Here is a 27,091-nt window from a genome sequence, read left to right as displayed (position 1 = left end):
CACGACCTCCCGAAGCTGCTTTGGCATCGTTCGCGCCCTCCCACCTGCAAATGGCTTTGAAAAGCTTGCGCTTCCTGGCTGTCGTTTCTCTGCGTGTTCATTTCGTGTCTGACTATGACATACTACCCGCGCTGCAGCTCAGCAGGGCGTCGGGGCCTCCACACTTGTGCCGCTGGGGCCAGGCTCCAAAGCACCCAGCACCTGTCCTTTCCTTTTTGTCTTTGTTTCTTGAGCTGCCACCCAGCCCCGATGATCCAGCATGCCGAGCGCAGCCGGGGAGAAGGCATCACCTGATTGCCACCCTGGTCGCGGTGTCTAAGAAAATGCCAGGTTCTCTGGTTAGACTGTTAGCCTCAGGGTACGAGTCCAAGTTATGGAGGACACGACACGGCGTGGGGGGGGGGCGGTCACCTTGGCCCTTCCCTAGTTGATTCCTCATGACTTGAATGGTGGCCCAGTGGTACTTGCTGTCTTTTTCGGGCGTGCTTGTGCTTCCCAGGTTATTCTGCTCCGCCTGGCCCATCCCTCCTCAGAAAGCAGAAGGTTGCCGCTGAGAGTGGGGAACAGCAAGAGAGGATGCAGGCTTCTCTTTCCTCTCTCTGTGCTCATCCAGCAGATCACATGACTGTGATGCTGGGAGGTACTCGCGTGCATTGCTGGCGTACCCCTTCTCCCCGACCGTGAGGGTGGTGGCTGGGATCCTTGAAGGGAGTTGGGGGCCATGAGAACCCTTCCCCTCCTCCAGCTTGCTGCATCCATCAGTGTTTACAAAGTTGGTATATACTAGGGTCAGCACACTCCAGCTTCAGTCTACTCTCTTCTCCACACTGAACTTTTAAAGAAGAGATTGGGGCTGTGAAGGTGCCATGGTCATGATCGAGGGCACGGCTGTACTCAGCAAAACGGAGTTTTGTGGCACCAGTGAGTGGTGTGAGCAGACAGCCTGGGAAAGAGACCACTGCTAGCCTTTTTTTCTTCCCCAAGCTGTTCTATGACCAAGCTATTCACTTCAGGACCGTTCACTTTGGGGTGGAACATACTCAGGCCATGCAGAGAAAGCACGCCTACTACCTAATCTCTTTCATTTATTCGTTCGACAAATAGTTACTGATTACCTGCACTGTGCCAGGCACTCTTCTGGATGCCAGGATACAGAAATGAACAAAGCAGACCCAACTCCTTGCCCTTATGGAGCCTGAAGTCTCCATAAAGAGAGAAAAAGAAATAATGAACTCCTGTCCCAAATAGGCTGAGGTTTCATGACTTTTTCTTCCTGTACTTTGACACAACCCATCCCCCAGCCCCCCAAAAGACCCTAACTCTTGGTTTGTCTCTGGATGACTCCACATATGTAAGCTCTTTTACGGTAGAACTGCCTCTCCGTAAAAAGTTACTATGGTAAAACGAACTAACAAACACAACGAACTGACCATCAGGAGATTGTAATTCTTAACTAGTTCTGCTGTTAGACTAGCTGTTTGACTGTGAGTCAGTCCTCCTAACACTCAGTTTTCATACCATACAAAATTGTGATTGGACAGGAGAATGTTCAACAGCCCTCTTAACTTGAAAATATTATGATCTCACCTAAGACATCATTTTCGCTACTTGGAACTGTTTCTTCCATACCAACACTTTAATTTTTTTCTTGGGTAGACAGTTTCCTCATTGAGTCACAGCGGTGCTGCTTTACCACTGTTTTGTCAGGCCCTGCCGTGTGCCTAGCACACAGTCATAGTAGCTAATAGCTATTGTGGGATGCCTCTGTACCAGACACTATGGGAAGTCCTTTATGGAAATTATTTTATTTAATTCTCACAGCGATCCTTGTAGGTATTTTTGTTATATCCATGTCACACATAAGGAATTTAGGGCTTAGAGAATGTAAGTAACCTGCCAAGGTCACACAGTCAGTAGGAGATAGAGTCAGAGTTCAAACTCAGTTCTGTGTGACTCCAGAGCCTGGGCTTTTATCTGTTAGGCCATGATGTGTGTTTAATAGGTACTTCTTGGATGGATGGATGAATTCAGGGTTGACAGTTAGCCACTATTCACTAATGTGGCCAGAGGGTTGGTTTCTGGCTGGAATCTGTTCTAACTGGTCGATCAGTTGTTAAATAGTTTGCATATCTCCCTTGGATGGATGGATGGATGGGTGGATGGATGCCCACCTAGAGAATTATCAGATATAGAACTATATAGCACATTACTGCTGGCCTTAGAACATAATCAGTTGTTAGGTGGTCATGGTGATGATTTTGCCTGAATGCTCCTGTCTGGCAGCCTGACTTTAGAGCCCTCCTTGGAATCTGCATCAGCCCTATGGTAGCACCATTTGTTCCCACATCTGGAATGAATCCTCTGAAAGTGGAGGTTCCCAGGCTCTTGCTGTTTGTCCTCAGCTGGGACTTTCCACAGGAGACTGAGCTGCCGGCCTCCCTGTCCTGTTCCAGCACTCTGCTGCCCATTGTGCTGTTTGAGAAACATCTCCTGGAGTGCCTAGGATGGTTGAGGCCATGTCGTATACTTGAGGATGCATCCCAGCTGGGTTTCCAAACCGAAAAGAAAATAAATATTCTAACAAGGGAATTGGGTTATTGCTGTTTGAATCTGGGATTCCAGACAATTCCCAGCGGAATGCTCATGGAAAGTACGGGGAAGAATCCGAAAGCCAAGACGGCAGCAGGACATTTATGGTATTGCTGGGTTGAAAGCATTTTTAGCCGCTTGTTTTAAAGAGATACTCACCAGACTGGTATGCCTCCGAGTGGCTTCTTTTCACCCCCTGTCCTCATGGATCTCCAGATAAACCCTTTCTCTCTTAACCCCTTCTTCTTCTCCTTTCCTTCTTAAATCAATAGATAGCCTTTCCTGGTTAGGGCGGAAGGCAGGGATCATAATATTTAAGGTTCTCGTACTGCAGGTTTCTCACCATTTTGTCCTGCCAACACAGGGCAAGCTGAAGACACAGTGTGACAACTTAGGAAGCTGTTGAGAAGTAGAAAGTCATGGCTTTTCCTCTTACTTGCCTCTGATTTAAAAAAAAAAAAACAAAAAAACAAAGTGATAACTGGGGCAAGCCCAAAGTGGTGATTCTAGAGGACTTGAAAGGCACAGGCAGGGGCAGTCGGGGCCAAGGAGAGGAGGGGGGACCAGCCCCATACCATCCTGGTCAGGCCTCCTCCCTGCCCTCCCCACCCCCCAGAGTCCTGCGGCAGCTTCCTGGAACTTGCTTGTTGCACCAGGAGAGCAGACACAAGTTTGTTTATTGAGAAGATAGAAAGGGTTTTTTTTCCTCCTTCCTTCCATGTAGGGTACTAAATTTTTGTTTAAAGCTTGAGGCTAGAAGAGCTGAAGTGTGACAATTACAGCAGGTAGGTGAAAATGAAAAGTTCCATTCTTTGAATTTATTAATTAATTTATTTTTTGGCTGTGCGCGGCATGTAGGATCTTATTTCCCCCACCGGTGATCAAACCTGCGCTGCCTGCTTTGGAAGCATGGAGTCCTAACTACTGGACCGCCAGGGAAGTCCAGAAAAGTTCCATTCTTTAAAGGGAACGTAAACCTTTCATGGTACCTTGAGAACAGTTGCAGGACCGTGGAGCCCCAAGAGTGCCTGGAGAAGTTCACTCTTGATTCTCTGAGCGGTGAACGGCCTCACTGGGCCCTCCTAGTGTGAAGGAGAGACTCTCTCTAGTTTGTCTGCCCAGGGACCACTTTTTCTAAACTCATGGCCGGTGGGTGCCAAGGGGGCAGCAAAAGGTGCCTTATGAGCTGATGCCAGCCCTGTGAAACACTCAGCCTCAAATCGCGATGCCCCGGGCCGCCCACGTGACCACAGTGCGTGTATTTCAGATGTACGGGGCAGAATTTAAATCGCTGAACGCCTTTTCCTTATTAAATTCCTTTTAACAGAATCATCTCGCATTTAGTCGACAGAATTGCTTCTAATCACAGGCTGACGTGATGCCGCCTGCCTGAAGCCTTTGCCGTTTGCGGTGCCAGTTTGCTCTCCTGCAATTCCTGTGAATTGATATTTAAAAATCGGAACCCAGGACTCATTCATCACATTTAATAGGGTTACGGTTTATGACGTTGCGGGTTCATAAATAGCGGTAATAGCTGCGCAGAGTTTTCTAGAGTTGGAACACCAGAAATAGTCCCTTGGCCCTCCTTCCTTTCCTTGTGAATCTTTCAGAATTCTTACATTACTGCTCCTGCTCGTGTGTTTAATAATTTAATTTAATGCCTTCCTTTGGAAACGTTACCTCGTGGCTCACCCCCTTGGGCGATTTTGCAGTCTCAGCAGAGTGACCGAGTGTAAGACAGTCACGAGACAAGCAAAGCTCGGTTAGAGCCAGGAGATTGAAAAGAGATGCAGTACTTCTCTCTGCTGTTGAGTGGAGCAGTCAACAATTTTATATACATTCGAGTTCTTTCCGTTCCCAAAGAAGAGGCAAAAAATGGGAATTAAGTATAATCTTAGTTAGTATTCTGTATTATTATAAGTAACAAAATGTGTTCATATATGTGGTTTCATTTAATCATGCAGCAGTGCTTGGTGTTACTAATCCTATTTTATTGATGCGATGACCATGGCTCAGATAGTTACACTGAATTGTTCACATTCACGTGGCACATGAAGAATCTAACGTGATTTCTATTTCAGAAGTCACCATTTAGCCTTCTTAGGAGAAGACATAATGGCAGAGTCTCTCAGACTTGAAAGCAGAGGCAGTGCTGACTGTTGGCGTCTGGGTAGCCGTGGATGCGGGGACTGGGAACAGCTAGGGCTCCAGTAATGCGCTTGGCCGTTCATTTGTGCTGAGCCTCCCAACGGGCTGGCCTGTCTCAATGGATCATTATTTCAGTTTTGCTCACCCATTCCTCCTGCGCCTCCCTCTTTAGTGAGCTGAGCTTGAAATCCAGTATCTCTCTGCCACCAGCAGGACAGCGCTGGCCACAAAGGGCCCACCCAAGTCCCCACATTCCCTGGCATTTCATCAGGAATGACCTCTTGGGAACAGGGCCCACTGCTGTTTCGGAGTTTCTGGTTGAAAACGCACAGCAATATGAAGGACTTGAGTTCGGACAGACCTGAACGGGCTGGCATCCCAGGGCTGCCTCTCTCTATTAGAGAGATGAGTTCACCTCTCCAAGGCTCTAATTTCATAAAACACCTACTGATGGTGGTTTCTTTTCTTTTTTTACCTTTACCTGTAAATATTTCTGTATATTTTTCTAAGAACAAAGATATTCTCTTACATAATCACAATGATTATCAAAATACGGAAAATTTTTTTGAAATATAACACAGTAATTTCAGATGTACAACACAACGGTTCAATATATGTATGTATTGTGAAATGATCATTGTCCCTACCTGGTGCTGTGGGATATTTACATGAGCCTGGAGACAATCATAGTTAAGATCTGTCATCACACATAGTTACAGTTCTTGCTCTTGTGATAAGAACTTTTAAGATCTACTCTTTTAGCAACTTTTTTTTGGTCTGTTTTGTTTTTTCTGTGGGTTTTTTTAAAAAAATTCATTGAAATATAGTTGATGAGGGTTTCTTATAAGTATCAGAGCTAATTTGTATGTGGCATCTTGCACAGTGCATGGTGAACAGTGGCCAGGAACTCATGAGGGCTCTATTTCAGTTTCCACAACTGGTAAATTCTGTGTTGAGGAGGTGCATCTTCCCTTTCAAGGGCCAAGAGAAGCATGGATGTGCTTGCTTGTTTCATTAAAGAAAGGGCCTGGAGCTCTGTCTGCACATATTGAGACTGATTTCCCTAGGTCACAATGGAAGTAAGCTTTATTTTCTGACTCTGTGATTTCCGTGAGCTTGGTTCTGCTCTGGGGCACTCCTTCCCGGGGCCTTTACCTCCCTCACCGTACCTGTACCTCTGTCTAGAACAACTTTCTTCCCTGGCCTTGCCCAAATCTGCCATCTCCTTCTTCAACCTTCCCTGCCCACCTCCTCAGACCTGACAGATGCTCCCCCATCCTCAGCCATTATCAGGCCCAGGCCTCCCCAAATGGCCCCTCCTCACACAGCTGCCTGTGACATACGGTGACATCACCAGCAGAGTTGAGGCAAGGACATGGGGAAGGAGACTTCCTTCTCAGTATCTTGACAAAGCAGTCGTGACTTCTAACAACGATGGCCAGCCACCAGCATTTTCTCTTTTGTGCCCCTCATGCCTTCCTTAGGGGTCCTTCACTTTTTACTTTCAAGTGTTCAAAGGCTTTCTGCTTTTCCAGCCGCACAGGGCCCTGGGTAGCTGCTTCAAAGAGCTCGAAGAGAAAAAACAGGCCACAACAGAACAGCCAGGATGCTTTGGAAGGGAAATTTCCTTTTTGGGTTTGCTGTCTGCAAGAATTTCCGATGCAGGCAGACGTTAATTCCTAGCTGCATGCTTCCTGATAAGGAAGCAGCTTCAATAAATGCAGCTATTTATAGATGTCTTTTTTTTTTTAAGAAAAAAAATATATAACCAGAGGTCAATCGACCTTTTCTTTCACTTCACATTTCGTGCCGTGCACTCCGTGTACATTTAAGGCAGTTCCTCTGACAAATGCTCTGACAAAGTGGCTGCGGTCCTGCAGGGAGTTGGGGGGAAGGCTCTCGCTTTCCTTGGAATTCCGAAGTAGACATTTGGAAGCCACTGGCTATGGGTTGTCCCTACCTGGTGCTGTGGGATATTTACATGAGCCTGGAGATACCCGGCTCCATTCTACACCCAGTGTTGAAGTTTTATGACAGATGAAGCGAAAGATCCATTTAAGAAGAAAGGTCGATGGGAACCAGCTCATTCTATGAATAGACTTGAACAACAGGAAATAAGAAATGATATTTCCGTTTCTTCCTTGTCCTCTCTCCTGTCTCCCCTTGGATTTTCCCCACCATCAGTACCGCTGTGGTCTTTCTCTTGGCATATTAGGGTTCTGCAGACTGGGGACTCCCCGTCCATCAGTTAAGCGGCCAGCCTCACACGTATCTCTGTAACACTCGCTGGCTGGTGTGATAAAGATTCAACACGACGTTGACTCGAACTGTGCTTCCTTAGCTTCCTCCCCACGACCTCCCCATTATCACAAAGCATATTGATTGGGCTGAGTCTCTACAAAGGTGAGCACGTTTCCATCTTCAAATAACGGATAGTTTCTCCCATTTTGCTGCATGCCTGAGTTCAAAGGAGCTCAGACTCTTGGAGTTTCTGACAGGCATGACTTTACCCGCTTCATCTTTATGTATTTCCAGAGGTCAGTGTTACCTCGGACCTTTGCGTGTTGCTGATTTCACTGTTGCCATCAGAAGATTCTGATTCAGTCGCCTGAACCATCTATGTGTGTTTTGGGGTAGCGTAGCTGTTTTTTCTGCTCTCTTCAGAAGCGAGGTGGGGCAGGATTTGAGAGACTTAAATGGTCCCTGTCTCTGACCACATGCTGACTGTAAATTCCTAAGAATAATTAGTCACCCCGCCCTGATAGTTACTGCCTCCATCTTTGGTAGGTGGACCAAACCCCATTCTTCTGAAATTATTCTCTATTTCTGCTTCCTCTAGATCTTGGATAGAAATAGCCTCAAATGGGGTGCTAAGATTTCAGTAATAGAAATGCAGACTGCAGATGTAGACCCTAGATAAAGAGCTCTGTGTGTGGGGTGGGGGGGGTGTAGATGGGATGCCTGGGAGGAAAATTCTCATCCGTGCAGGGCTGTGCAGGGAACATGTTGTTTCACCAGTTCGGCTAGGGCTGAATTCTCTTTTCTGGTCTGGGGACTTTCACTAAAGTGGTCCGCTTTAAAGAGGAGGGGGGAAGGTTTGCAAGGAGAGAGGTAACAATCACTTTTTTTAAAAAAGGTACCTAGGTGAGTGTGGAGAGGTCTGTCTTAAGAAATATTACAGGAAGATAAATTTTCACATTCAATCATCTTTGGAGACTGATGTCTGCAACTTATTTTCGGGTATCTATAAATGCTGGTGTGTTAGAAACAAAATCAAATGAAGTGAAAAGAGGTGCCTGTTGTCCACGATTTTCCATCTTTTTAAAGAGATAATCTACCTCCCAGATTATTACTAAACAGTAGGAAAGGTGATGTGTTCGAATGATGGTTGTATTATTGGGTTCACAAATTAAACCATTCCACTGCGTAATGCTTTTTGTTAATCTGACACGCTTCTTCGGAAAAATTGTCGCATGTGTTGCTGCCTTGGATTACCCATCTGACCTGTGTTCTGGGAAACTCTACTGCAGGGTCACAGAGCAGCGGACACTCTTGTCTGGGGTCGTTCCTCGGAGAGTTGGCCCAGCGTGGTCCGTGGTGGGTGGGGTAGTCTCAGACACCTTGTTCTTCCTCCCAGGGTTGTGGTTTCCTCGCCTATGAAGCGAAGTGGCCTGAGTGTGTAAAATCACTGGCTCTTCCCCGCTCAGACATTTTCTTGTTCTCTAATTCCAGTAGAGAAATACAAGGCACAGCAGCAGTGGAGCATTATCTGTAAATGCTAAGGATGGTGATCATTCCCTTGATTTCGAGCACTCAGCATCACATTTTAGTGCAGATTGTGGTATTTTAATGACGCAGGCAATCGTCCCCGACTTTAGCTGTGATTGTTTTGTGAGGATGCCCTCCTGCAAGGAAATACGGCAATTCAACGCCCCGCCGCCGCCGTTGGGTGCTTCCCTATGCTGCCCGTGATTGAGATCGGTTAATGCTTTTGTGGGCTGGGAACCCGAGCCAGCTGCTCCGCCTGGCAGGTCTCCTGAAGGCTGCCTCAGCCGCTCGCATCTTCCCCTGGGTCCCAGGACCTCACAGCAGAACCGCAGGCCTGCTCCCCCGTTTTCCAAGCCCCCCTTCTGGCCTGAGAATCGTCTGTAAGTTTGGCTCTTTGCCTAGTGCATGATGCACAGGTGTGACTTCTGGTAACTACCTCCTTGACCCCAACTGCATGATGTGTGGGAATCCCCTCAGCAGCTGGGGGCTTGTCTACCTTTCCTGTAACCTGTAAAAAATGACAGTCTGCATTTTGCTCCGTCTGTAGGTGGTGTGCACTGGGTTTCGGGCTTTACAGAGCCAGCTGATCTGCATGGATGGGCCACACTCCCCTCATTCCGCCGGCCCCATCGCACATGCACAATTAATACTGCATTAATTAATGATGGGGGGAAAAAAGCCCAGTGGGCAAGGGAATGAAGCCTTTCAGCTTCTAAAGTGAAAGCTTTGATGCTGCGCTTTAAAGTACATTTCCATCCGCGCAGCCAGCAGAGAGAATCCGTGACACTTATACCATCCCCTGGGCATGAAAGCTCACACCCAAGGAACGATTTCTAAGTAGAGGCCCTGAGCTAGTTACTCGAATCATCCACTTATTGCCAAAAGCTGCGAAAAGGGGGTGTAGGATTAGGGAGAAAAGAATCGCCCAAAGCAGCAGTGATTTGTGAACAAAGCTGATGAGGGGTTTTATTTTACCTCCTTAAGTAGCTCTTGGGTCGCCAATATCAGGAGCTCTTTGTAGGGAAACAAATATGAGCCAGTGATTTGGCGCCAACCCTCTTGGGGAAATGAAATGACTCTTTCTCCTCGGGAGCCTGAATCCAGGAAGCAGCCCTACGGCCAGGCAGGTTCACAAACCTGTTATTCTGATGTGTTGGAGGGTTTCTCTGTCTTGGGCATATTTTCCTATTAGATGTCAGCAAAGCCAGGGAGAAACTTCTTCCCTTTCTTTTTCACTCTGATTCCTTCCACACCGCTGTTCTCACAGCACTGTACCCTCACACTTACTCTTTTCACTTCTCCTGCAATGTGGCAGTGAAGCCGCTTCACAAAATCCCCACCCTGGACAGACGATTCGTGTTCCCCTCTTTGCAGTTCCGTCAAGCGTGGTGTGGGCTTCTTGCTGGTCTTACAGTCTGGCCATGATTCAACTCTTCATCCAGATATTTGGGGTTTTACTTAGAGGGCTTTTAGGAACACAAAAGTAGAAATTCCCTGAGAGAGGTAGTCTCCACTTGAGAGTCATGGGTTATAAACGCCCTTTTAAACTCTCCTGTAGTTCTCTGGTCATGCTGAGAGGTACTTCAGAGACCCACAGAACTCTATACAGAGGTGAAATGTGTTTGGGCCTTATAAAAGAAGAAGTTTTTTCTTTTGATTCCTGGGCAAAGAAAAATTCTACTTCAGATAAATCCAAACGAGTGTGCATGTATGTTTGGGTGTGTGTAGGGTGGGGAATTTGGTTGGGACTGTCTCAGAGCTATTACTCCAGACATCTGCTCCATGGAGCTTCTGTGATGACTCCTCCCACGCAAACTGATCCAGGGAACGAAGCTGAAGAAGAACAACTGGGTATCGTAGGGTTGGCATTGTACATTCAGCCATGTAGCCATCTCTCGTCTGGTGCTTCTTTGTTTGCTGAAGGAGTATTGAGATCCAGAAAGTGGCTAGCTTCTACACTTGTACTGTCCAGACAGTGCCACTCTGGGTCCAGGACAGAGGGCTTATTGCTGTCCGTGAACAGGGCCCATGTTATGCTTCAGCAGAGTGTGTGGTCACTCAGCTGCAATGATACAAGAGTGCCCCGCACTTGAATATTTCCCACGGTGAACTACCATGGTACCTGAAATTCTCCTCAGGTACATTCCATTTGGATCAGGCATTGTTTCCACCTGGCTCCACTTTTAAAAGTAAATAGTCATGGGCCTCCCTGGTGGCGCAGTGGTTGAGAGTCCGCCTGCCGATGCGGGGGATACGGGTTCGTGCCCCGGTCTGGGAGGATCCCATATGCCGCGGAGCGGCTGGGCCCGTGAGCCATGGCCGCTGGGCCTGCGCGTCCGGAGCCTGTGCTCCGCAACGGGAGAGGCCACAGCAGTGAGAGGCCCGCGTACCTCAAAAAGAAAAAAAAAAAAAAAAAAGTAAATAGTCATGATAGCAGAGGATACCTTGGATAGAGATAATGAATACCTTATGTCCCTGAATGTCTTAATGTCTTTTTTTTTAAAGGAATTTTGCCTTTTTTAAAAAAAATTTTATTTATTTATGGCTGTGTTGACTCTTCGTTTCTGTGCGAGGGCTTTCTCTACTTGCGGCAAGTGGGGGCCACTCCTCACCGCAGTGCGCAGGCCTCTGACTATCACGGCCTTTCTTGTTGCGGAGCACAGGCTCCAGACGCGCAGGCTCAGTAGTTGTGGCTCACGGGCCTAGTTGCTCCGCGGCATGTGGGATCTTCCCAGACCAGGGCTCGAACCCGTGTCCCCTGCATTGGCAGGCAGATTCTCAACCACTGTGCCACCAGGGAAGCCCCTTAATGTCTTAATGAAAATTAGTTTATCAAATTGAATCTTTTGAAATAGAAGATCCGTGGTCAGCATGGAAGGTCAAGGGAGGGGGCTGAGTTGGAAATAAACTCCATGATTTTGCTGGGGGCTGGCTTCCCCTTGGAGGAGACAGACATAAGATTAGATGGAAAATCCAGACCCCTCGATGTAGACGAAGCATTGTGAACCTGGACCTGTGAGACCAGGATGAATAATCTGATACTTACTATGCCTGGCTGTTGGTCTCAAGACGTTGCCAGAATCCGTATTGGCCAAACAATGTTGGACCTCTCTAGCTCACTGTCAACATGAGAATGTGTAAGTCATCTGCATTTTCTTGAGAGGAGCGGTGAACTTGGGGGTGTAAATCTGAATCCTTAAGCTTTTCAACCATTCCTACCAAAATGTCCCTACCTTGGGGATGACTAATTGTTTGATTGCACAGGTATAAAGGGAGCTGTTAATCCAGGTCTCAAGCTGAAGTGGCCAGGAACATCTTGGCTTGTGTGGAAATTGAAGGGGCTGGCTGGGGGTGGGTGGCTTGTATGAGGGGCGGGTATGTGGTCTCGGGAGGAAGATTCCTCGGAGCTCTCCGTATGGAGCAATAACTTCCATGTACTCGGTGCTTACGGTAGGGACTTTTCACATGGATTATATCATTGAATCCTCACAGCAGAGCTATGAACTGAGTTTTATTATCCTCACTTTACTGATGAAAGGTCAGGTTTAAAGAGGTTAAGGAACTTGGCCAAAGTCACAGAGCTAATAGGTGGCCGAGCAGGTCAGACCCTCCACTCTACACCTTTCTTCCCAGGCTGAGCCAAAGAGCTAGTCCCTGGACCATTCTCTTTAAGAACCTGAAAAATAGTGTTGCATCCCCCTCTGCGATCCAACTGTGGTTAAAACCTCATAAATTTTAGAAAAACATAATAATTCGCTAAACTCAAATCATAAATCCACTGCACAAAAAAGCATCCACCACAACCCCAAACCTCAGTGTTACTATATTCAGATTTCAGTGGGCTATAGGAGTCTTGCTAGGCCCTTAAATATCTCTCTGCTCCCTGGTAAATAATATCCCTACTGAGTCCTGGCACACGAATAGCGTAATGAGATCGGACCCTATCGCTCTGCCGTTCAAGTTCAGTCTTAAGTACAGGGTGAAAATCCAGGGCTGCCTTAGTTCCTCATCTGTCTGTGTCTCTCTTTGTCTCATCGCTTGGGATACAGCGTGTGAAGTTCAGTATCACTCCTTCGTTTTGTGCTTTAGGTTTCTGCGTCGTTTCCTTTTCACAACTTTTTTTTTTTAATGAAGTGATTTGAAATGGAAAATTAAAAACTTAACTGTGAGTCTGGCAGTTTTCTGCTAATGCCTCTGTACTAAGAAGCTTCATAAAATATTATATATTATTCTTCACTTCAGCACAGCTGCTCTGGGCTCTCACCCACTTAGTCATTCACAGTATGTCTGAGAGATTAATTTTTATAAGGCTGTGGTTTGGGATATTTTCTCCCTGTCCATGTTTTACTTCAGATCCTCACCGGGAAAGTTTGTGTAGAAAAAACCCACCACCCTTGATAAAAGGTCATTTGGCCATATAAGTGCTTTGGGAACTATAACTGGCTGTTTTATTTTTGTGCACCCTCTTCGTTTGAAATTCTGCAGTCTTTCTACCAGAAATCTTAAGTGTGTGTGGGCTTGAGGACAAGAATGGGTGCTTTGTGTCGAAGTGCCCGTGTATGATGTAGGTATGTCTTCGGAGATGCCTGTTTCTTTTTCTTCTTTTTCTTCTTTTTTTTTTTTTGGAGTCTGTGCCTTTTGGAAGAAGCAGATTAATACACACAATTACCTCAAATTCTGCTTTAAATAATCCTGTGCAAACAGTGCAAGCTCTGTTCCCTCTTCAGATGAGCCCCCTAACACTAAAATTTTTAAATCAAAAGTTATGCATGTATAGAGTTTAAAAAGTTAAATGATTCTGCAAAACTTACAGTTAAAAATAATCAGGGATGCCTATTTCTTGATGAAAGTGACAGGTACGGATTACCTCTTGGAGAGTTAAAGCTCTGGGTGTGACTTGGAGAATTAAAGCTCAGGATGGTGGGAGCTGGCTGGCACAAGGGCTCAGGAGAATGAAGGAGAGGGAGGACGAGGGGGGCCAGGGACCATTTCAATGGGGTCCCCATCCCCTGGGGGGAGAGAGCCACACTGTTTATCCCAGCATCCCAGTCGGAGCCAGCAAGCCAGGGGTGTTTTCAGGACTCAGCTGCCAAAGTTTCTTGAAACAGCTCTGCTCAAAGGCATATGCTGGGCTCACTTCTGAGGGAAATTTCCTTTTTGGGGAAGTTGAAGCAAAGGAATTTCCTGTGTGGGCAGACAGAGCTTCCTGACTTGAAGGCTTCTTGGAAGGGAAACAGTTTCATAATGAAATGACAAATTAAAGACATACCAGCCGGGTTCACTTCAAAACAGCTATTGAGAGTGCAGGCAAAGCCCTATTATACTCCCTCACAGAACAAAAATAAATCCCATCCTGACAGGTTTCTGAATGCTGGATTCTATCCATCCCCCCACACCTTCCCTGGCAGCCCCCTGCTTCCCCCTCCCTCCCACCCCTGCCATTAGAAGCCACCATCTCTATCTTTAACCGCTCTCGGAGCAGCCGGCAGGGAGGCTGGGAGCATCTCTCTCGCTGCCTTTCTTTGTGGCTTCACCCAATCCTGACCTACACGGAGGCCATATAGGTTCTGTGAGAGCCCCATGCTGCCAAGACCCACAGAAATGACCTCTTTCTTTCCCCCTCTGACACAAAGCAATGATTGAAGATGTTTTCAGCAATGGGGTAAAAAAAAAAAAATGCAGCCATTTCCTCAGGCTGGCCTTTAAAAATCTTGTAGACAGTAAACGTAAGTGCCCTTCTGGTCTCGGGAGCTGGGTCTGAAGTCTGGTTTGTCGAAGAAAATGAGGGTCTGCGCTGGGCGGATGATGTCCTTATACCTGAACTTATAATTTTATGTAGTTTAGTCAGCCTGATTTTTTTTAACTTGACCTGAAGATGCCTTAGGAATTAAATTCCTTTTTTATGGAGCAGACCGGGAGAAGGAACGGTGGAAGTGTTATTTGGGGTCCGTGTTAATTAGGCTTAAGCTAATGAAGTAGAAGAGGCACAGGTTTTGGAATCAGATGTCTCAGTTCAAGTGCCAGCTCTAACAGTATCAAACTAGCAGTGTCACCTTGGGCGAGTCACTTAACTTCTTGGTCTCGGTTTCCTTATCTCTAAAATGGGTGCAGCAACACCTGTTTCACATTGTCGTGAGGAAATTAGATTATGATTTCAAAAACACTTCATACACTCCTCTAAAGCCTTGGCCAAATAGCACTGTTTCTGTAGTCACTATTGGGATCTTTGGGGATTGAAATACCATATTAGGTTGAAACAGCAGAATTGTAGAATTTGTAGGTCAGTTTGGCAGATGTTTATTAGAGATTTTATGTGTGCGGCATGCTTGGGCTCTGAAGGGGAAAATAACAGTGTGAAGTTTTAGAGGGGTCACATGGTGTGGCAGAAAGAATCTTGGACTTAGGGTCAGGAGGCCAGGGTTCAATCCTGGCTGTCATTCAGTAGCTCTGTAGATGAGGGTGAGCTATTTAACCTTTTTGAGCCTCAGTTGCTCATCTGTAAAATTGGGGAAAGTCCAACTCTTTGACTTTAATAAGTTCTGTTCAACTCTGACATTGTATAATCAATTTTAAGAGGTCCCTGCCTTTTGCTTACAGGATTTATTCTGAAGAGTAAGGAAGAAATATCCCCTGTATAACAGCTTGTCTGATGAAGAAACTTGCATCAGAAAGCTAGATACTTTTAGTTAGTATATCTGATGTAAACAGGAAAAAACTGAGGCTTGCCAGATATGTCAGCAACAGCAATTTGTTTTGGGGTGTTTCTGAGTGAGTGCTGATTGAAAATTATTAGGGTCATGGGTTGAACATGGCAGTTTCCTTAAGAGAACTTGTCCCAGTATTTTGGTTTACCTTCTTCCAGCTGCTCCAGGGGATACTCAGTATGTTTCCAAGTGGTTGTTTATTTAAGCTGTTCCCATCGTGGGTATCCTTGTCCAAATAGGCTTCCAAGATAGAGGGCATGATGCTGACTGGTCCTGCCAGTTAGGTTTTATTGTGTGCTGATATGTAATTTTAGGACTGCCACATTATTCTTTGCCTCATCTTCCGTTTGTATAAGTGAAGGACTATTACTAATTTTGCCTCAAAACAGTCTTGTCAGCACCCATTTTTGATTTGATGAAACCAAAGAGCTAGAAAAATTAGATACCGTTTAGAAGGTCACAGATGCAAAATGGTGACAAGTCTAGCCTTGAGTCAAAACAGCTGATGCTTTGTTTTCTTTTGTTTTGTGTGTGTGTGTGTGTGTGGTACGTGGGCCTCTCACTGTTGTGGCCTCTCCCGTTGCGGAGCACAGGCTCCGGATGCACAGGCTCAGCGGCTATGGCTCATGGGCCCAGCCGCTCCGTGGCACGTGGGATCCTCCCGGACCAGGGCACGAACCCGTGTCCCCTGCATCGGCAGGCGGACTCTCATCCACTGCGCCACCAGGGAAGCCCCTTCTTTTGTTTTTGATGTGGACCATTTTCAAAGTCTTTATTGAATTTGTTACCATATTGCTTCTGTTTTATGTTTTGTTTTTTTGGCTGCAAGGCATGTGGGATGTTAGCTCCCCAACCAGGGATTGAACCCGTACCCCCCGCATTGGAAGGCGAAGTCTTAACCACTGGACCGCCAGGGAAGTCCCCAAACAAAACAGCTTATGTTTTTGGGGTGTGTACTGTATGTTACTGGTGCTTTAATAAATTGTCTCATTAATGTTTTTCTCCCGACGAGTCTGAGAGGTAGGTGATACTATCTTCACTTCACACAGACAGAAACTAGGGCTTTGAAACGTTAAGTAATTGGCTCCAGGACACAGAACTGGTCAGTGGTAGAGTCAGAATCTGAGCGCAGGTCTGTCTGCTCCCAAACCTGTGTTCTTCAGTGCATCTCATCTGTGTTGTCCATTGTTACGAAATTGAACTCAGTGCGTAGAAGTGGAGTTAAACCTATACAGGGTCCCTGAAAAGAAACAAAACTAACCTCATGGTCATCAGGCTCTTGTAATGGCAGAAAAGCCTGCAGCTTTCCAGTGTGGAAAATCATATACCTGGGCATAAACTGAGCAAATATAGCCCTGCCCTTTGCCTCTGGAAGAGAACCTGTTTGGGTTCATCCTGGGGCCAAATTGGCCTAGAACCTCACTGGCCAGCTCTGGCCACACCTTGCAAAATAGGACAGAAGTCTGCTGGCCATGTTTCAGGTGGGTAAGAACAGTGCCCGGTGCCAGATTGCATCCTTTTCCTTGTGAAATTCCTTGGAAATGTTGTTTGTGGCTATCTGGGCTTGTTCGGAAGAAAATTCAAATCTGGTTCTATTCGAGAAGCATTGATTTGAAGAAACACTATGCTCAGTGCTAGGAATACAAAGATGAGCAAGGTAAGAAATCAGTCTAAGAAAGAAAAAACTTGGATAATCATTCAATAAAACCAGTAATTACTGAGCTCCTACTGTGCCAGTAAATGGTAATTATAAGAGATAAATAAATATCTAAAAAACTTCCATCCAAGGACATGTTTTAAGTCTCTGCAGAAAGAACATGTTTTGTCTTCATTCTGCTTAATTTTATTAAATTTCCTCTGTACAAGTAACCTTTCAGTGTGTGCCCTATTGTTTATAGCCCAACGTTGTTTTATTATTTTTTACTTGTTTGACTATCATGAAAATAGCTACGGAATTTCTCCTCCTCATTCCCATTCTTTTTTTTTTTTTTTGTGGTACGCGGGCCTCTCACTGTTGTGGCCTCTCCCGTTGCAGAGCACAGGCTCCGGACGCGCAGGCTCAGCGGCCATGGCTCACGGGCCCAGCTGCTCCACGGCATGTGGGATCCTCCCGGACCGGGGCACGAACCCGTGTCCCCTGCATTGGCAGGCGGACTCTCAACCACTGTACCACCAGGGTAGCCCCTCATTCCCATTCTTAATCTCACTTTTCTTCCCCAAAGAATATAGACTTTCAAAATTATTTTTCAATAAAGGCCACAATATTTTTAAAAATTCATTTATATATATATGTATATATATATATATATATTTTTTAACATCTTTATTGGTAAAAATTCATTTATAATTAAAACACAGATAATATCCTGGAGAAAATCTGAGAGAAACATACGATTGTGATGGTGTCTAATTATAAAAGACTCAGAGTACATTGGCAAATGTAGCAAAACACTTAAGTAGGTGTCATATGGAGTTCACAGTAAGGGGAGAAGCGGTGTCACTTCTCCTGCAGAGAAATGCAGTCTCTCATATTAATCTTTCGTTGGCCTCTAGCTGCCAGTGGGCTCTTTCAAAAAAAATTCCTTTTTTTCATTACACTATATTCCGCATTTGGGCTTAAGGTGGAAGAAAAGAAAGTACTGTTGAAATGCTGTGACCGAATCTGCACTATGCTCCTTTGCTCCTCTGGTGAGGAAGTTGGGGGGTGTGGAAGAGACTGATTGATTGATTATTTATTTTGTTGATTTTTTATTTTGTTTGGACATGAGAAGCAGGGAGGCGGGGCAGGTTTAGCGTAAGAGCTGGTGTGCACTCTCCTGCATCCCAGTCACTTGGATGGAATGATTCCTTGGATGTTTTTCTTACCTGGCAGCATCGCAAGGGGTGAATCCACTAGGAGGAAGATCTTTTTTTTTTTTTTTTAAGAAGATGTTGGGGGTAGGAGTTTATTAATTAATTAATTTATTTTTGCTGTGTTGGGTCTTCGTTTCTGTGTGAGGTCTTTCTCTAGTTGTGGCAAGCGGGGGCCACTCTTCATCGCGGTGCGCGGGCCTCTCACTATCGCGGCCTCTCTTGGGCTCCAGACGCGCAGGCTCAAGTTGTGGCTTACGGGCCTAGTTGCTCCGCGGCATGTGGGATCCTCCCAGACAAGGGCTCGAACCCGTGCCCCCTGCATTAGCAGGCAGATTCTCAACCACTGCGCCACCAGGGAAGCCCCGAGGAAGATCATATTAACACAGGAGTTGCAGGAGCTGAAGAGGTGCTGCAGGGAGCGAGATGACTGACAGGTGGATGAAATTCAATATCCTTTCCGTTCAAATGAAAACGGAAAGAAAGTTGCTAATTAATAAGTTCCAGTTCTAGCCTCTGTTTAATATTCCCTGCCCTTCAGATCAGAAAAATGTCAGTGAGCAGCTGTGGGGAGAAAGAACCGAAGCCACTGGGCTTGAGCTCCCCAAGTGGCCCGCCAGGCCTTGGATGTTGGGAGTTGACAGTGTCTAACCACGTGCTTAACAGTTGCACTGACCATCAGGCCCCCAAGGGGCCGAGGCAGTGGCCCGGGTTCAGCTCTAGTTGTGCAGAGCAAGGAAGCTTCACCTCCTTTGTTCACCTCACGCTGTCGGGAGCTGGAGTTGCCTCTGCCCATCATAAATGCAGTCAGAGAACTTCATGTCTGCATGTGGTCCAGGCCCAGCTTGAAGCCTGAGCTTCTGAACACGAGCCTGGCAGTCCCAGCCTCCCTCTCCCTTCTGTAACTCCCGGGAATCCTAACAGGGAGGTCCTATCTGTCCACGGTCAGCCTGATGCACCACAGCCCCTGCTCCCTCTGCCTGCCCGCCAGTAACCTTAAGATTTAGGGGAAATTAAAATAGACCTTCTGGAAAGGTACCAAGGTCTCAGGCACAAATGTAGCTTTTTTTTTTTTTCACTTTTTTCTACACTAGAGAAAGAAAGCCTTTTTGACTTCTGTGAATAAAGAATAAGCAGTGGCTCTGTTCCACCCTCCTGGTTGGTCCAGGGCACTTGCACAAGACTCAGAGCGATGCTGACAAGGCTTTAACTGATGAGAGACATCAAGTCTCTTTGTCTTTGCGTTAGAGACCGACGGTGACAGCATTGCCATCGACCTGCACCGTCTAGGAGAGAACTCCAGTTTCTGAAAAGGTAGGGATTAACTCTTAGTAGTGCTTTAACAGTTCACAGCTCACAGGAATGAGTAGATACTGTGGAAACAGTGCATTGCTGATGATCAGTAAGTGTTAGGTGGGAATTCCAATGGTGTCCTCCCCCTCCACCACATTTTACTTTTGGTTCCTTGTCAAGTAATGTAATAACTGAGTCCATAACTCCAACCTAGGGAGCAGTTGCTGTGTGTGAACTTTGTTGTGTTCAAGTCTTGAGACACCCTTGCCTTACTCTTGTCTCTGAGTATTTATACTTTTAATGACATTTAAAAGTCAATCTCCACAACTTTAGAGCTAAATCCTAGCAGAGATGAACTTTAAACTGGGGGAAGTTGGGGGTAGAATAATCCTTCTGGGAGTCAGAATGAGACACTTGTGTGTCTGGACTGTGGCAGGTTTGTTTGTTACCAGAGTGATCTCCATGGTAACAGATCAACATGGCGTCAGTGACAGCTCTACACTCAGAGCTTAAAGTTCCCATGAGAAAGTGGATCCTCACAGCAAATAGAGGGGAAGAAATCAAGAAGTATGGATGTACGATTCCCTTCCTTACAGAGTTCTGATCATGCAGTTTCAATTGAAATAACCAATGACATGTCCTGTTTAACCACTTGGGTTCCTCTAAGTAAACCAAGACTCTTCATAGAATGCATGGTGTTCTCCTGAATTGCAACTGAACTTACACAAGGTTTAAACAGGCTTTCACAGCAAAGAACTATGTTGCAGTGGAATGAGAGTATGGCCTAGAGTCAGGAAGCCTGGCCTCTGGACCCAGCTCTGACTTTACCTGCAGGTCCTTACTTTCTAGATTCTTGAGTTCCCACCAGTTCTTTTTTTTTTTTTTTTTTTTGGCGGTGTGCGGGCCTCTCACTGTTGTGGCCTCTCCCGCTGCGGAGCGCAGGCTCAGCGGCCATGGCTCACAGGCCCAGCCGCTCCGCTGCACGTGGGATCTTCCCGGACCGGGGCACGAACCCGTGTCCCCTGCATCAGCAGGCGGACTCTCAACCACTGCGCCACCAGGGAAGCCCCCCACCAGTTCTAATAGTCAATCATCCAACTATACTGAAAGCCCCTAGTATGATACATTGGCAGTCAAAAAAGATAGCTGATTAATGTAATACAGTGTGCCATCCCCATCACCATCAAAACTGTGATGATGCTGGGATGATATGCATGGAAACTTTCAAACACCTGGAAGATGTAAGGTGGGATTCATCTCTATTAAACATTCATCTCTGAAACGAACAACCAAAATCTGGAGTCTGGGCAGCCAACAGAAGAGTTTGTTTTTCTGGAGCCTTGGTTACTAAAGGTAATTAGTTTGAAGAAAGAATTGGCAATCAGTCACTTCTCTTAAGCCACAAGAGAGAACGCTTGTGAGTTTGGAAGAACAATTATGTAATTCAATAATTTCTTCCCTGGGGAATCTTATGACTCAGTGATCAAAGGTGTCAGAGCAGTGAAGATAGTTCTCTGTGATCAGGTCTGTGCCCATCGCTGGGCTTGGGCCTGCTCTGAAGTGAGATCCTTTGTGGCCAAGACCACAGAGCAGTTGGGTGATGGGTGATTTGGGGGGATGGTTTCTGTCATACACATTTAAAGGGGACCAATTTTTCCCCCAAAGGGAAATTTCTAAGTAATTTATTCCTAGGGCTATGGGGAATTAAACCCACTGTGAGTCGAGGAAGCAAGTGCATATTTCCTTTATAAGGCAACTAATGAACTTGATGTTAACCAAAACAAGGCGGCAGCTCCCTTCTACCACCAAGTCAGAATAGTTCTTTACCACACTTTGCAAGGTTAAAAAGAACAACTAATAATGGTAGTGCTCAGTTTAAACTTGTCTTGTGATTCCCTCTGGTCTATCTTTAACCAACAAAAATCTAAAATTTTTATTTTAGATTCATAATATTGGAAGAGCTGTAAATTGTCCACATTGTAATGCTACTTCCAAGATTGGTTTTAGGAAGTGCCATGATCAGGATTTAAGTATAAAAAATCTTGATCTTACCATTTTCCTTGTCACTTCTTTGTCTTAAGTTTACTTCGTTGACATAAAAACAATTTTTATTTAGTTCAGCAAGAGCTAAAACAGCCATATATATATATATATATATATGAGTGTGTATATATATATATATGCATGCATGTATATATGTCTATATATGTATATGCATGCATGTATATATGTCTGTATATATGTATATTAGTAAAGGTCTTTTTGCCTGAGAATCAACTGTGCTGAGTCTGATCTGTTGAAAATGGAAAAAAAAATTTTTTACACATATATACATTCTTTTTTTAATCTTCTTTTCCATTATGGTTTCTCCCAGGAGATTGGATATCATTCCTTGCGCCATACAGTAGGACCTTGTTTATCCATTCTAAACATAATAGTTTGCATCTACCAACCCCAAATTCCCAATCCATCCCTCTCCATCGCCGCCACCTTGGCAACCACAAGTCTGTTCTCTATGTCCATGAGTCTGTTTCTGTTTCATAGGTAGGTTCATTTGTGCCATATTTTAGATCCACGTAAGAGTGATATCATATGGTATTTGTCTTTCTCTTTCTGACTTAACTTCACTTAGTATGATAATCTCTAGTTGCATCCATGTTGCTGCAAATGGCATTATTTTGTTCTTTTTTATGGCTGAGTAGTATTCGAAAATGGAAACATTCTTGAAGTGACATCAGAATGAACAAGATGGAGTTAGAATTTTAGAGCATGGTTTCTTTATTATACAATTCCTATTCTAGAACATTAGCTGTCCCTGTTCAAATGTAAATCTGCATTATTTTATTGATATGTTAGTTCATATTTTTGATTCTGCTTAGAGATAATTGAGGGTCATACTCCCTTTTGAAGGAGACTTTCTACACGGATCCATCCCGCTAAGCCTATACTCAAAGTGCCTTTCCATAAGCTCTGGCTACTAGGGCTTTCAGAAGAAAACGTTCTAATAGAAAAAGAATGGCAGTTGAGGAAAACAGAGCATGTATTTATAAGGAGAGCATACTTCGTTCTCTCAAAAGAACAGATAAACAAACCCCAGAATCTCAAGCCCAGGTGTGGGAAGGAAATCCTGTCAGGTAAGGTTTCTCTGGAGCACCCTCCCCCGTGGCTACGTGCAAACACCCCTGTTTCTGGGGGTGCAGTGGGATGTATTTGACCTGAAAGTTGGGAAAGGGAGCGGCCTGCTGCTGTGTTGACGTGTGTCCTCCTCCGTCTTCTGGTGCTACCACCGAGAACGAGAGAGAAAGTGAAGAAAGCGGGGATGGACGGCTGCCGTCATGGGAAGGAGGGCAGGTCTGGAGCCCTGACAGCAGAGGGGAAGGGCTTTGGGAGCAGGACCCAACTGCATGGCCGATGGAAGAAGAATGGGAAGGAAAAGGAGAGGTGTTTTGGTTGGTTGTTTTGGTTTTGCTCTTAATGAAAGAGGGAGAGTTAAATGAGGAAGGAGGGTGAGTTGGAAAGTTCTGGGCAGGTTCGTGTCCAGGGTTGAGTGATGTTCTTCCTAGTCAGTAAACTACCTTGTTTCATCTGGGCCTGAAGCAGAGCCTACCACCTGGGAAACTGCATGGAGAGCTTGGGTTTTAACCACCCCAGAGAGTTTACAATCAGAACCCGGGGGCTCGTGCAGATGGAACTCAGAAAGTCAAGGGCTGGATTTGGGTGAAGAGATTACGGATGCTGTATCATCAGAGTGTCCTGCACACCTGTCCTGGCACTTCGGAGATAGGAAATCACAGGGTCAATCTGCATCTTAGGATGGGCGTCCCAAAACTTTATTGGTACTTGGAGCATGTCCCCTCCCCACCCCACGACAAATAAACGAATGTAAATAAATGGTGTTCAGATGTCCATTTATCTCACAAAAGCCCATTTAACTCTAACCTATCTGAAATATAATACTGGTAAGACCTGTTTCGACCGACCACCTTTTTTAGCATAATTTATCTGGCGAAATACATGCCCAGTACACTGAAGAGCACACCATAACCACCACCCTGCCCCTCGAAGGAACTTGGGGGGAAAATGAACAACTGGTAACGTGTTAAGTAACCTCTGACTGAGGGAAGGCGCTGCTTTAGACAGCCCCTGGGAATTCTGGATTATGCGTTAGAGGACAGAGACCCCACGGGGCAGGCTAGGGACTTAGTCCTCCCTCTTCCTACGTGTAGGTCTCTACTGAGTGTCTCTGGTTAGCAACTCCATGTATAAAGACATGATCTCTGCAGATTTGGGCATGGTTAGGTGCCTTCACTGTGTGCTGTGTCCCTACTTCTCTACCCGTGTATGGTCGTGTCACCTTGCACCTGAGGGTCATTTGTTTCCTCGAGTCAGAACTGTGGTTTTAGAGCTCAGCTGTTACTGATTGACAGTCAAGGAAGATGCTGGGATCTGGAAGGGTAAGGCCGATGTTCCCGTGACTATGAATCTTGGAAGGTGGTGACAGAAACGACGGCAGAGCCCGGGAGACTGACAAGTGTGTGACGGTCTTCCTCGCGCCAGTTCTAATCCCCCCGCAAAGGGGTTGTAGAAGAAAGCTTAGCCATTCACAGCAAACGTTTACCAGACTTTTTTTGGTGGCAGGCCCCATGGTGAGGGCTGAGGTTATCCTGTGAATAAAATATAGACACTCCTCTCTTTATGACTTGTTAAAATGTCTTTCCGAAAGTTTGTGTTCACAAATATTAGCTGAGCACCTCACGTGCCAGGCAGATGATAGGCACTGCGGAAACCGTGCTGAACAGGAGCAGATGGATTTCCCTGTTCATTCGTGGCATTTACAACCCAAGAGGGGAGACACCCACCCACCAGATGCGAACAGAAGACACCCTCACCGCCCTAGTTATGAGTCCTCATCAGGTCACTCCCCGTGTTGATTCTGTCTACGTTTATAAACATTCCTGCTGTGGCGCCTGATAAAGCATCACATCCAAGAAATGGTCAGTGAGCCGTTAGTGTAGCAACAGGAGTTCCCTGCCCCAAGCGTTGTGGTCGTATCGTGTCCATGTCGACGTGCCATCGACTGCTTGATTGTACTGATCTGTTTCTGTTTCTTGTAGTTCTTCAGGTCTGTCCAAGCTACTATGATCTGTTTTCGACCGAAGTTTTCTGGAGTGTGGGGAACTGTTTAATCCACTTTCTGCCCCATCTGCTGCAGCGCAGGGCACCAAGCCTGCTAACTGCCTTTGTTGGTGATGCTGAAGGGGATAATTATCACCAGTACTGGGTGTGCAAACCAGTTTACCAGTGATGGAGTTGTCAGAGCTCAGCCTGGGAGCTCAGAGTGGTGTGAGAGAAGGAGCTTAGGACCACACCCAGGGAGTTATGGGGTGATGGAAATTGATTTCTTATTTCAAAGTGAATCTCCAGTGAGGTGGAGACGGGCATGCCAGGACTAAGTCCTTGCATCACAGTGGCATTAAAAAGTCCCAGTCAGTGGGGTCCTGACTTCTATGTTCGATTGAGCATTAAAAAAATTTTAACTGATTAAGCCCATTTTTATAAAATTTTTTTATTTAGGTATAGTTGACGTACAGTAAGTTTCAGGTTTACAACATAGTGATTCATGATTTTTAAAGGTTATACTCCATTTATAGTTATTAGAAAATACTGGCTATGTTCCCTGTGCTGTACAGTATATCCTTGTAGCTTATTTATTTTATACATAGTAGTTTGTACCTCTTAATCCCCTCCCCCTATCTTGCCCCTCCTCCTTCCCTCTCCCCACTGGTAACCATTAATTTGTTCTCTAGATCTGTGAGTCTATTTCTTTTTTGTTACATTCACTAGTTTTGCTTTTTAGATTCCACAGATAAGTGTTTTCATGCAGTATTTGTCTTTGTCTGACTTATCTCACTTAGCATAATACCATCCAAGTTCATCTATGTCATTGCGAAGAGCAAAATTTCATTCTTTTTTATGGTTGAGTAGTATTCCAGTGTGTGTGTGTGTGTGTGTGTATCACATCTTCTTAATCCATTCATGTGTTGATGGACACTTAGGTTACTTCCATACCTTGGCAATTGTAAATAATGCTGCTGGGAACATTGGAGTGCATGTATTTTTTCATATTAGTGTTTTCATTTTTTTTTTTAATATATACACAGGAGCAGAATTGCTGGATCATACAGTAGTTCTACTTTTAGATTTTTTTAGAAACCTCAATACTGTTTTCCACAGTGGCTGCACCAATTTACATTCCCACCAAGAGTGCACAAGGGAAAAAAAAAAACAGTGTACAAGGGCTCCCTTTTTTCCACATCCTCACCAACATTTGTTATTTGTGTTCTTTTTGATGATAGCCATTCTGGCAGGTGTGAGGTGATATCTCATTATGGTTTTAATTTGTGTTTCTCTGATGATTAACGATATTGAGCATCTTTTTATGCGATTGAGCACTAAGATTAAATGTCACCAAAAAATAAATAAATACACACACACACACACACAAAATAATAAAATACCAATTTGTATTTTTTTTAACTGGCAAGGTTTTGTTTTGTTTTGTTTTGCGGTATGTGGGCCTCTCCCTGTTGTGGCCTCTCCCGTTGCAGAGCACAGGCTCCGAACGCGCAGGCTCAGCGGCCATGGCTCACGGGCCCAGCCGCTCCGCAGCATGTGGGATCTTCCCAGACCGGGGCATGAACCCATGTCCCCTGCATCGGCAGGCGGACTCTCAACCACTGCGCCACCAGGGAAGCCCAGGTTTTTTTTTTTTAACGTTAATTCTCAATTTAGATGGAGTTGTGGGAAGACAGAGATGTTTATTTGTACCTGACACAGCTGGTTACCCCAGACTTTCAGCAACTCACACAAGAGGCCTCCATATACAAGTGAAACGAACAAACAAAAAAACAACAGCAGTGGCATGAGAACAAAAATATAATACAGGGAGCATAGCCTTTGACCACTTTGACCACATGGATAAAGAACCTTTAAACAGCTTTATACTCATTGGCTCAGTAATTCTTTTCTAAAAACCCATCACTAGGAAACAAACTCAGATGCCGACAAAGATTCGTACGTGTGGACGAGTAGAGCGGCAGTCGCTAGCAACAAGGAATCGCTTCAGTAAATTAGGGCAGGTCCCAGGCTAGAATATTATACAGCAGTTAAAAATCAGGTTTTTGGGGCTTCCCTGGTGGCCGCGGTGGTTGAGAGTCCGCCTGCCGATGCAGGGGACACGGGTTCGTGCCCCCGTCCGGGAGGACCCCACATGCCACGGAGCGGCTGGGCCCGTGAGCCATGGCCGCTGCGCCTGCACGTCCGGAGCCTGTGCTCTGCAACGGGAGAGGCCACAGCAATGAAAGGCCCGCGTACTGCAAAAAAAAAAAAAAAAAATCAGGTTTTTGAAAAGGCAGGATACAGATCTCTCTCCTGAAAATAATCCCCCCTCCCTTTTTTAATATATAAAAATAGACCAGAAGGAAATGCAGGGAAATAGTTAACCCTGGTTACTCTAGGTGAAAGGATTGTGGGAAGAATTTTTCTCTCCTTCTTTACTATAATTTTTTCTAGCATTGTCTAGCATTATTGTCCACAGAGGCCTATGAAAGTGCGGTCACTTCTGTCTCCAGCTGGCCGCTTTGCCCCTAGATTAATTGTATTAAAATGCAAATCTGGGCTTGTGTTCTTTGCATCCCTCTCAGGAGCTTCCTGCTACACGTGGCATGGATGCAGCAGCC

The 27,091-nt window shown here is 45.5% G+C and overlaps 1 protein-coding gene across 3 annotated transcripts in view; it reads left to right on the top strand.

The window, feature by feature from the left end:
- The window catches only part of ETV6 (ETS variant transcription factor 6), a 249,149-nt gene that overhangs the window by 103,099 nt on the left and 118,959 nt on the right, over positions 1-27,091 (top strand). The gene's annotated exons all lie outside the window — the stretch shown is intronic.

This window comes from Mesoplodon mirus, assembly GCF_964341445.2.
Source record: "Mesoplodon mirus genome assembly, chromosome: 11".
Taxonomy (NCBI): domain Eukaryota; kingdom Metazoa; phylum Chordata; class Mammalia; order Artiodactyla; family Ziphiidae; genus Mesoplodon; species Mesoplodon mirus.
Note: the sequence above shows the minus strand (reverse complement) of the source record. Positions and strands in the feature narration are given on the sequence as shown.